At 35.1% G+C, this 12854-nt stretch overlaps 2 pseudogenes across 1 annotated transcript; both read left to right on the plus strand.

Annotated features, from left to right (window-relative positions):
* Window positions 1-1707: 1707 nt before the first annotated feature.
* LOC104740310 (putative F-box protein At5g62660 pseudogene) lies at window positions 1708-3291 on the plus strand (annotated as a pseudogene). Its single transcript, XR_015584547.1, has one exon. The product of XR_015584547.1 is annotated as a putative F-box protein At5g62660 pseudogene (transcript).
* A 1671-nt stretch (window positions 3292-4962) lies between these two features.
* LOC109127149 (putative F-box protein At5g62660) lies at window positions 4963-8459 on the plus strand (annotated as a pseudogene).
* The last annotated feature ends 4395 nt before the right edge of the window (window positions 8460-12854 follow it).

The following is a 12854-nucleotide window of genomic DNA, read 5'->3' on the forward strand; positions in this document are numbered from 1 at the left end:
CATGTGGTAGCCCTTTCATCCACATAAGCTGAGTACATGGCTCTCACTGAAGCAGCTAAGGAGGGTATTTAGTTACAAAGGATTCACTTCATCCGGGTCACAGTGAATGACGGTTCAGTCAAGGTAACCAAAATCCACAGTACCCTAAGTTTAGCTGATATTTTAGCCAATGGGTTACCTGGTGAAGCGTTCGAGAAGTGTCTCATAACGCTGAAAGTCACCACCTGATTTAAGCAAGGGGTACTTTGAGATGGTTTGTTGATTGGGCATCTCATAGGAAAGGTAGAGAAGCAGTTGTAAGGAACTACATTGCAGTCTCAAAGGAAATCAACAAAGGAAGATTGAAGATGGTAAAGTCTGAAATCGGGAAAGGTCTCAGGGGTATTACTTGGGACAAACAGAGCAAGGTTTACTACGTACAGAAGGCTTTAAAGACTTGTTCCGTCTTTACAAATCACCACATGATATTTCTCTGTGTTTTGTTCTCACTCGCACAGTTCCGACAATCACTTCCCGGAAGGTCACTCATCTTTTCTTAAGTTTAATCACAGTTTAACACTACAAGAAATTGGTTATTAATAACACTACAAAGCACTATTTTAATAATATGATAGCGTTACTAAAAATGTTATCGTATCGCCCGCGATAGTAGGTCCGTCGTTTTAGATAGCAGTTTTGTATATGCTATTAAAATTCAATTATTAATAGCGGATTTGTCATTGCTATTGTATATTTTACAATACTGTTAAATTTTTGTTATCAAAGCTATTATTCATAATATATATATATATATATTTAAATTCTAAATATTGAATTTTAAATTTTATTAATAAAAGCTTAAAATAATCAATAATAGTTTGTATTTAATGAAGAATACAACAATAATCATATTACAATATTAAAAACATACTGGATCAAAAAAAAAAGCACCATCACACTAGAGATCGAATTTCGCTCCTTACGAATGTAGAATGTTGGCAATTCGCTAATGATTGTTGACAAAAAAAAAAAAAAAAAAAAAAAAAAAAAAAAAAAAAAAAACAAAGCAATAAACTCTGATTGATGTTATACTTTCTCTAGCTCTACTCAGTGTTTTTCTATCTGTTCTTTCACTAGCCTCTGCGATTCTCGTATAAGCCTTGTGTGCTTCTTTATCAGCTCTTCCTTTATCTTTTCCTCCATTACTGCAATTCGCGGATAAGCCTTGTTTGTTTATATCAGCTCTTCCTTTGTCTTTTCCTCCATTACTGCAATCTCCTATTAAAGAGTTTAGAACATAGCAGAAACTGGGGTTTAAGTCAAATGGATTATGGGAATTCACATTTTGAGAAGAACATAAGCTAACCTTCTTAAAGCTTTCTGCTCTAGTGTGTGCATGATCTTCTCCCTTTAATCCCATGAAATAAACCTGAAGCTTTTTCGCAGCTTCCATAAAATCTCTGGCATGCTTCTCAGGCGCTCAACATCAACTGCAGTTAGCCGTTTCCTTGTGTTCAATCCATAAACACAAGTATGATTTTTTAGATATTACAAATAATAACTTCAAATTTTGATATTTATTTATTTATGTAATTAATAATAGGTGATAGTACTGTCAAAAGTTGTAGTAGCATATACCCTGATGGAGGCCCAGTTGTTAGTAGCCCAAAGATAAACGGCCCGTTTTCTGGAATATCAACAATAAGTAAAGTAGGAAACCCTAGAATCGTGAGCTCACCCCTGCTCGCCTTCCTCTCTTTCTCCTTCATACAGATCTGAGAAAAGACTTTCCTTTATTTTTTTGGTTCTTTCCCCAGAAAAAAAAAAAGTAAAATTTATCAAAGTTTTCTGCTTCTATATATGCATCTATAGAAGAGTAGGAATTTTTATATTTTGAAGTATTTGGTGGAGCTAGTGAATATGGTTATGTCTCAGCGGAAGAATAGAACTCCAAAGTCGAAGTTAATAATGAGAAGAGGAAGAAGTAGAAGACGAAGAGGAGTCCAGTTGTTTGCGCCTGAGATCCCCTTTGATCTAGTGATCGAGATTATGGCTAGATTACCTGGTAAATCGCTGATGAGGTTCAAGTGCGTTTCAAACCTCTGGTATTCTCTGATCCGTTCTCGATATTTTAGTAACCTTTATTATACGCTCGCGTCTCCACGACGACCCCCTCCTCGTCTGTACATCACTGTGGTGGACAGGCTCAAGTGTGATTCATTGGGGTTCTGCAACAAACCCCACGAGTCTGTAATGCTATCATTGAAACCATCTGCTAATAATAAGTCTTTCGACCTAGATTTGACAATGCCAGGGATGGGAGGACGCGGACGCAACTTGGCAACTCTTCGCGGCTTGATTATATACAATGTTTGTTCTAAAGGGTGCATCTATAATCCCACCACCAGACAAACCCTAAAGTTACCCGCCGTAAAATCCACCATGTATTCCCAACAACAACGTATTGATAGTGTTAATAGAGTCGTCTACTCTTTGGGACACGACCCTGTTCTTGACCAATACAAAGTATTCTGCACTGTTGTGACAGCCGCCAAAATTTTTAAGCGTATAACCTCGGAGCATTGGGTCTTGGTACTAGAAGCTGGAGGTGGTTCCTGGACAAGAGTTCAGTTTGACTTACCTCATTTTCCTAACGGACTAGGAGTCTGCATCGATGGAGTTATATATTATTTGGCTTTCATTAGCAGGTCTCGTGAAATCCTGCTCAGTTTTGACGTTAGGTGTGAAAAGTTAAACATGATCCAAGTACCTCATGTTTTGACTAAATATGGCGAATTTGCGGGTTTGATACAGTATGGTCGGAAACCAGCTATTTTTAATGTTACCAATCTTGCACGAAAGGGTTATGCAGACTTATGGCTCTTGGAAGATGCTGGAAACTGGTCGACCAAGTCACTGGTTTTACGGCCTTGTCAGACACATCTGGTCGATAACGACATTCCTTTGACGGTAAGAGGCACAACTCAAAATGGGGAAGTTATCTTGGTGCCGAATGGGTTGGATTCCCTTTCATACATTCTCTTTTATGATCTACAAAAGAACGATTTGAGGAAAATTAAACTGAAAGGAATACCGAAGGAGTTTATTAACTCGTACGTTTATATGAATCTGATGGATGAGGGTGAAAACATAATGCACTTGGAAATTTGAATACCATTATTTATGTTTTTTTTCTTTCTTAATTCCAAGTTAAGTTTATGAATTAATTATCCTGTTTTCGCTGTTGAATAATACAATGTAACTATTTATTATGTAATTTTAATTTTACTTATGTTGCAAAACAAAATAAAACATTAGTTAAACGTTGTTCTTTTCATGATAATCATCAAAGGCGGATTGGATTTGTCTGTTGATATGGTTGGAATTTTTGGAGAATGCTAATTATTTATGAGTTAAGCTGATCCTTAGCCAGAAAAAGAAAAAAAGAAAAAAATGTAAACTCTGAATTATGATAAGGATTAACTCTTAGCTACAAGAACCATGTGTCACAATCTGATTGGGTAAAATATTAGAGAAAACCCAAAAAAAATTACACGCTTTTTTTCTTCTTCTTCTTTCCTTTTTGTATAGCCAACAAATAATTAAGTTAATATTTTAGCAGTAAGTAAAAAAACAAAACCAAAACTTCTAGAGCATCATTAGTGGAGTACCTCTCCCAAGATACTCTCAAATTAATTAATTATATAACTAATACTTATTTAAATAAAGCAACCCTAAGAGTATTTCTGCAAAATCATTCTTTTACTAGATAAACCAAAGAAGATTGCTCAATCTTGTTGGTGTCTATGTGACTGAAATATTATTTGTTTACAAAATTGTTGCTATGTGTTTACAAACACAATCTCGATGTCAACTTGAAAAATAATCCGAACAAGGTAACAAGTTACAATGTCATTTGAATCCAAAATAAAAAATACATCTAATTGTCTTACTGCTTAAAACCTGCAACTACAACTCTCATACTTAAAACATGCAACTCCCACCCTTAAAACCTGCAACTACACAAACCTGCAACTCCCATTAGTTAAAACCTGCAACTCCCACAGTTAAAACCTGCAACTACACTTAAAACCTGCAACTACACTTAAAACCTGCAACTACAACTCCCATTGACTACTTTTTTGTGTGAGTGAGTGTTTCAGGAGCATTTCCTGATCATAGTCATTAAGACAAACAAAATCGACTTAAACATTAACAAAAACTCAACAAAATCGACTTAAACATCAACAAAAACATAAACACAGTTCACCCAAACACATAGCCAAGCCTAAGAACAAAAACACAGTCTCGTACGAAGAGCATACCTTTTCAACTACGAGAATCCACTCCCAATGTCAAGCTGATGAACACCCCTCTTCACCATTAAACCCCATTGTCCAGTTACCTCGCACAAAACATGGCAAAAGAGTGAATGTTAACCACACTATAACATTAACAAAACATCAAGCAAAAACTCAATTGTACTCCTAACAACAACACACGGGTCACAATAAAAAAACATATAACATTCTCACAATCAAACAAGACAACAAACGGTTAAACCCTATACTACTAAAGAGACATGAGAAGTTCATACCTTTTGATCATAGAACAACAGTCTGAACAACAATCAAACAAGACAACAAACGCTTAAACCCTATACAACAAAAGTTCCCTGTCTTGTAAAGCACCATAAATCGTAAAGTGTTATTGTTTGTTCTACTAGGAGAGTTTAAGCATGATTACCTATACAATCTAAAACACAAAGACAGTTGATCCTTTAACAATCTAAAACACAAAGCTTCAACCTCACACAACACAAGGAAATCTGTGGTAAATCAGACAAACAATCGATTTAAGCCCCAACCCGTAAACCCTCCATACAAATCACAAACCAATTAAACATCAAACAGTACCCACTCTCACAATCAAATCGAATTTTACCTAAAGCCTAACATTAACAACGAGATCAATAATTAAGTGATGACTGATGAGAATACAAACCTTCTCTGTCTGATTCGTCTCCCGGTGGACCTCGTTGTTCACATAAGAGCCATCAGAAGTAACCGCAGCCGTCGATGTCGCAAAAGGAGGTAGGTCGTCGTGAGAACCGAAGCGTCACATCTCACGCTTAAGTCGATCGGAGTGGCCATCGTCTTCCTCAACCACCAACCCTCCACTTTTAGCCGGATAAATCAAAGGATTCGAGGTGAATCCACTGATTTTCCGGTTTGCTGTATCAATCCGTGGCGATTCGCCGTTTTGTGTCTGATGAGAAGAGAGAGACAGGAAAGAAGCAAAAATGAGGAGAAAAAAAAACTGATTTTATATTTTTTGATCAGCCATTCACAATGAGCCACGTCGCGGTTCTTAAGGGCATGTAAATGAACTTTAAATGGATTGTTTATTCATGAACTGGGGCCCAAACCCAAGAGAAATGAGGAGAGTACCCCTTAGACTGTCCTCATTGGTTTTGTTTCTTAAATCATTTTTTAATAATATAAAGGAAGTTATCAAGTAAGAAATGTTTCCAACATTTCTTATATTAGAAACGTTCCTTTGAAGAATATTGCTTATTTTATTATTATTTTGGTCTAAGGAAAATTCTAAGAAACCTCTTACAAACACCAATGAGGATAGTCTTAGTAATAAGGCTCTACAAAAATATTCGAAAGGTACAACCATTTTTTTTTTTTTGCCAATCAAACACATAGTTTTATTTTATCTACTAAACCCTTGTTCGTAAACTGCGCTTAATCCTCCTACCCATTGATCATCACATCATCCAACGGCCATGTTTTAAAGGCGTTGTCTTTACTCTGCTATCTGACGGCCATATTTGACTCTTAAAAAGTGCCCCTAAATGTAAAAGTTTGTCGAACGCAAGCGCACACGGCACACACACAAAGTGTGTAATCTTCCCAAGATGACACGGGTTAATAATTCTACCCTATCATGTCAAATACAATTGTTAATAATGGTTCATGGTTGGTGGACATGCAGCGTAGTTTTTCTCTCGATTTAACGGTGGAGATACTGAAGAAACTCCCGCCCAAGTCATTTTTGAGGTTCCAATGCGTCTCCAAGCAATGGTCAACTATAATCAGCACCCGTAAAGATTTCATAGAGACTCGATCGTTACTCGGTCTTTGACTCAGCCCTCTGTGTGATCCCCACGTCATCTTACCAATTTCCATCACTCTTCACCTCCAGAACCTTTCTTCTTCTCATCTACTTACCATCACAAAGAAAACGCATTATCAATTCTTCGAAAATATCAATGCGGTATACGTCTGTGGCTTGTTCTGTTGTTCGGCTTTAGACTCACTCTCATATTATGGTCAAGATATACAACCCTACCACAAAGCAATCCGTTTCTTTAGACGATATCAAATCTCCGAGTAATTTCAGGTTCTGCTTCTACGATCCCATCGTAACTTAAATCATATTTTTTAACAGAAGTCCATAAGATCTGAAACTAACATCAACAAAACAATGTGGCCACAGAGATTATGAAGCCATGATTAATTATTTTAAGACATCTAAAGACAACTACACGAAGATAAAGAGGTCATGTCGTGGAAACAGAGCTTTCTTGTACAAGAAGATAAAAAGACTGATATAGACACTAAAGATTTTCTGACATGTTTACGCATATTTTCCAACACTAGTCTTCATAAGCTAATTTGAAGATATGTTGAATTGTCTCAAAAAGGATTCATCAGATCGAAGGTACCCATTGTTCTTGAGCATTTGAAAACAAAACGTTCATAACAAGTTAAGTCGAATACTTTTTTGAGGCCCAAATGTTGGTAGCCCATTACCACTATTTGTAACCGACGCCGTTCAAAACGTTCAATACAAGTTAAATGTTGGTAGAACAAAACCGACGCCGTTTCTGTTGGAGTAACAAATTGTGCTAGTCAAGCCCATTAAGTGTAGCCCAGGGATGGGAGGACGCAACATGGTGGTTCTTCGCGGCTTGATTCTATACAGTGTTTGCAGAAAGGCGTGTATCTACAATCCCACCACCAGACAGAGTGTAACCTTACCCGCAGTCGATTCCAACATACTACCGTAAGACTGTCCTCTACTTTTTCGGACACGATCCTGTTCTTGATCAATACAAAGTAGTTTGCACTGTTGTAGTATCCTCAAAAAGATTTAGGATATTAACCTCAGAGCATTGGGTCTTCGTACTAGAACCTGGAAGTTCCTGGAAACGAATTGAGTTTGGTCAACCTCATCATCTTCCTACAAGAATAGGACTGTGCATCGATGGAGTTGTATATTATTTGGCTTCTACTTCTAAGGGTGGCGATATCGTTGTCAGTTTTGACGTTAGGTCTGAAGAGTTCAGTATAATCAAAGCACCTCCTCCTGTGGTGTCTTCATATGGTAAGTCTGTGGGATTTATAGAGTATGATGGAAAACCAGCTGTTTTTGATCATACCAATCTATCACAAAAGGGTTTGGTGGACTTATGGGTCTTGGAAGTTGCTGGAAGATGGTCGAGAACATCTTTGGTTTTGAAGCCTTGTCAGTTGCATTTGGTCAGTTGTGACAACATTGATTTTTTGACGGTAGAAGGTACAACTCAAGACGGCAAGGTTATCTTGTCACCATTTCCTTTGATTTCCCCTTATTACATTATTTATTATGATCTAGAAAAGAATGATTTGAGCAAGGTTTGGATTAGAGGTATACCGGAACACTGGTTTCGTAAGCTTGTTAAGACCAGCTTATATTTATTTTTCAAGCATATGGATAAGTGTGAAAGCATACTGCACTTGGAAACTTGAATGCCAAGTGAAAAGCATACTGGACTTGGAAACAATGCCAATATTGGTTTTTTCTTCCTAGCTTGATTATCAAGATTTAATTGTTGTTAACTTCAATAATAGTGTGTAATACAATGGAACTATTTTTTTATTTTTTTATTTTTTCTTTTTTTATAATTTTATTTTACTTATGTTACCAGAAAAATAATCAATCGTTGCATATATGTCCCTTTATTGTAATATTATAGTTATATTACGTTGTCAATCTTGGATGGATTATTGGAATTTTTTTATGAGTGATATGACTTAAATTTAGGGCCTATATTAGGTTAAATGTTCTAAATATCAAATTGCATAACAAGTTTACGACTTGGCAAATTATTCTTTGACAACGAAATACAAGTAGCATCAAAAATACTAAACAACCTAATATATAATATTTACTGATTAGTATTTGAAGAAAGCACATAAAGATTAATAAAATCTAAAACCTGTAATATTAACCCAGTTATATACTCCCTCCGTTTCAAAATATAAGATATTTTTTTTTTAAAATTGAATTAATCAGTAAATATTATATAAACATTCACAATTGTTTTTTTTTTTTTTAAATTGAATTAAATTGTTTTTTTAACTCTTTTTTAGATCCGGCCGATGAACATAATGCCTCCTACTACTAAAGGAGGAGACACAGTGTGAACGAGAACCAACAAAATTTTCATTTTCAATTTTCAAAATATTCCAATGACATAGCTCGCTAAGAACTCAGATTCTCTTCTATTCTCTTCGAGTTCGTGGTTAATGATGACGATTTTGTGTTTAGATCTGGGGTTGTTCTTGGAATTTTTAGCATATTTGAAGTGATAATGTCAATTAGCATATCTCGATTGATGATTTCTAATTTTGATCTGGAGTTGCTAGATGATAATGTCAATTAGATAGATGATTTTTCTAATGATGTTTAGGAGACTTTAGATACTGGTGTTTGATGATTTTTCTAATGATGTTTAGAAGACCTTAGATACTGGTGTTTGATTTTTCTAATGATGTTTAAGAATTTTAATTTGATGAGCTACTATTTGTTAATAATTATGAGCCATAAATAAATAATGCATTTATAACTAGACATATGTTTTTTTAATTTGTACAAAAACTCTACAAAATCAATCTTTTTAGTACAAAGATGGATGATTAGAAAATGTTGATGAGTCATGACTTAAAATTAGGCCTACATCTTTATTATTATAATATTAAAAGAGAAGTACAAATAAAGAATGTGTAAAATTATGACTCTTACTACACCAATTACCACTCAATTATTGATTTTAGAAAATAGTTTTGAAATCCCCTATATAATAAAACGGAAGTACACAACATTGTTTTGTATACTATATAATTTTAATAAGTTGGTTATAAAATAGGTTATATATTAAGTTATTATTTATATAGTCTAGATTTATTGTTTCCAAAAATCTTAAAGAGAATATTCTAAAGAATCATTTAATATCATCTAACTTACCATATTAATTTCTTTTATTAAATTATTCATTAAATAATTTTTTTTTTGATATCTAACTTAACATATTAATTTGTTAATTATCATTATATTTCATCTCTCATATTTATTTATGAGTCTTTTTTGTGAAACAAATAAATTCTCATATTATTTATTATAATTAAAAATAGTTTTATTTTCGGATATACCATTAGTTGAATTTTTACAAATATAAATGATTCAATCAATAAAATCTTCAAGTTTAATTATTATTATTCTTTAAAAATAATATCTATTGAATTAAAAAATTTACTGAGTAACGGGTCAAAATTTGAACCTTTTGTTGAACTTTATAATTTTATATAATGTAATAAACTTTAAATAATTTATTTTAAAATATTGAAATTAGAAATTAAAGTTAGAAACTATAAACACTCTAAATTGGTTTGTTATAGTAATGTCAATAATATGTCACTATAAACACTCTAAATTGGTTTCTCGGGAGATGGGGAAGTTAATTAGTGATGAGAGTGGGATCCAATCAACAACAGACCTTGGTAAATATCTTGGTATACCTGTTCTGCAGAAAAGGATTAATAAGGAGACCTTTGGAGAGGTGTTACAAAGGGTCACTTCGCGATTAGCGGGTTGGAAAAGCAAGTGTCTAAGTATGGCAGGGCGGTTAACCTTGACGAAGTCAGTTCTATTATCAATACCAGTCAATTCAATGAGCACAATTCTACTACCGGCATCCATTTTGGATGGTTTAGATCGAGTGTCACGGGATTTCATATGGGGTAGCTCTCAAGAGAAGAGAAAACAACACTTAGTGGCGTGGGACAGAGTTTGTTTACCTAGAGTGGAGGGAGGTTTGGGTATCAGAACTGCCAAGAATATGAACAAAGCTCTTCTGGCTAAAGTTGGTTGGAGACTTCTGGCTGATCATACCAGTTTGTGGGCACGGATTTTGCAAACTAAGTATAAGGTGAAGAACATCCGGGAGCGGGATCGGATGGGGGCTCAAAAACCGGGATCATCAACGTGGCGAAGTGTGAAAGCTGGGCTACGGGATGTGGTGCTCCAGGGTCAGAGATGGATTGTGGGAAATGGTCGTGATATACTCTTTTGGGAGGATCGATGGCTGCTTGAGGAACCACTGGTGGAGCGGGTGAACGCAGATTTGCCAAGTGAGCTTAAAGAGCTGCCTGTAAAGGAATTTTGGAGGGATGCGCAGGGCTGGTCTTTGGCACGCCTGTCGCCATTCCTGTCTCAACATATTCAACTGGTACTGGCTGCATTGGTAGTTGATAACGGCTCCGGTGCTCGGGATAGATTGACTTGGGGTGAAACAGCTGATGGCAAATTCACAGTGACGTCTGCATATTCTATGTTGGCGAAGAACTCTTGTCCTCGAGTGAATATGTCTGCCTTTTATTCTCGCCTGTGGAGAGTTGTCGCTCCTGAGCGAGTTAAAGTGTTCCTATGGTTGGTATCTCAGCAAGCCATCATGACAAACGTGGAGAGACACCGTAGACATTTGAGTTCGACACCAGTTTGTCAGGTATGTAAGGGAGGGGAAGAGACAGTCCTTCATGTTTTAAGGGATTGTCCCTCCATCGCTGGATTATGGAGGCGGGTTATACCAGTGTCTCTGAGACAGAGTTTCTTTGATAGCTCACTGTTAGGGTGGTTGTATGATAATCTACGAATGGGTATTCAAGTAGCGGGTAGTGATTTTTCAACCCTCTTTGCCATGGGGTTGTGGTGGAGCTGGAAATGGCGTTGTGGTAGTGTGTTTGGTGAGTACAGCAGGTGTCGGGATAAAATACGTTTTGTTAAAGATTTGGCTCGGGAGGTTAGCAGGGCACATTTAAACTCTCGGGAGGGACACGGACGAGTTGAGCGGATTGAGAGGTTGATTGCTTGGTCGCGTCCGGGACAAGGTTGGATGAAGCTTAACACAGATGGGGCTTCCCATGGTAATCATGGGTTGGCCACTGCGGGGGGTGTTCTGCGTGATGGTTCCGGAGCATGGGGCGGAGGCTTTGCTCTACATATTGGGATTTGTTCAGCGCCCTTGGCAGAGTTATGGGGTGTATATCACGGGTTGTATTTGGCATGGGGGAAGAATGTTAGAAGACTGGAGTTGGAGGTGGATTCAGAGATAGTTGTTGGTTTTTTAAGGACAGGGATTAGCGATTCACATCCTCTGTCGTTCCTGGTACGTCTGTGCCATGGCTTTTTATCAAGGGACTGGATAGTCCGGATTTCGCATGTGTATAGGGAAGCTAACCGTCTAGCTGATGGGTTGGCCAACTATGCGTTTACTTTACCTTTCGGTTTGCATGTTTTTGATTCTGTTCCAGTATTTGTAGCTTCGATTGTAGGGGAGGATGCTCGAGGAACTTCGGTTCCAAGACAGACTCGGTTGTAATTTAATTTTTTAGTTTAATAATACTAGGGAGACATTGTCTCCCTCTCTATTACCAAAAAAAAATAATATGTCACTATAATATGAAATAATTTAAAAAACTAAGTATATTAAAACAAAAAGTATAACAATATACTAAATTACTCATAATATAATAACTCGCTTTTTAAAAACCAAATTTACAAAATTATGTCTTATAATGACATTCAAGTCATGAGGTAGAATATACATTGTTGAAATAACTTCATGTACATAAACTAATATAATATATTTAATTTTTATTTTAAAATAAAAAATATACAAAATTTTGTATAAAATAAAATTTAACAAGTGTTATAACACAGGTACTTATCTAGAATCATTAACAATATAAAACTTACAAAATAAGTGTCTTTTTCAAGTCATCATATTTAGCATATGATTTTATTGCATAATATTTTATCCAAAAAAACTTTTAAAAACAATCACATAAATTATATTTTATAAAAAAATTATAATATAAATAAAATGAATTTCAACCTGTGCTCTAGCACGGGTCTTAATCTAGTTAAGAATGGTAATTTGGTATTGATGAAAATTCAATTGGATTATCTAATTATAATATTCAAGATATCCATGGGTGCTTAATATGGATCTTACCATAAAAAATAATTAATAACTAATTAAGGAAAAACTAAATTTCATCATGAAATATTTTTTAAAATATATATAATTTTGTAATTAAGGTATTGTTTACAAAAATTTAAGAAATTGCAAAAACAATATTTCTTTTGTAATTTTAGATAGGATAATGTTAACTATAACTTATCGACACCATCAAATAAATGTCATTTAGTTATATGATAAATTGAATTTTATAAACCATCAAAAATAAGAGATTTTAATAGAATTTATACAACAGTTTTTTATACAAATTTGTTTTAAAAAATACAATTACAAATTGATACATGATTCTAAAGCCCAAATAAGATATGGACTTTACATACTGATTTTGAAAAATATATTTAATAGTACTCTTAAAATATGTTGAATTGTTTCTGAGGAATTGATCACATTGCTGCGACAGTACATAAGAAAAGAACTTATAGATCAGAACAGAAAGCAATACCTTCAGACATATTGAATAAAACAATTAATTTTCAGTGACAAAGTTTGAAGAGTTATTCTT

The sequence above is a fragment of the Camelina sativa genome, chromosome 2 (assembly GCF_030686135.1).
Source record: "Camelina sativa cultivar CO46 ecotype springtype chromosome 2, ASM3068613v1".
Classification (NCBI taxonomy): Eukaryota; Viridiplantae; Streptophyta; class Magnoliopsida; order Brassicales; family Brassicaceae; genus Camelina; species Camelina sativa.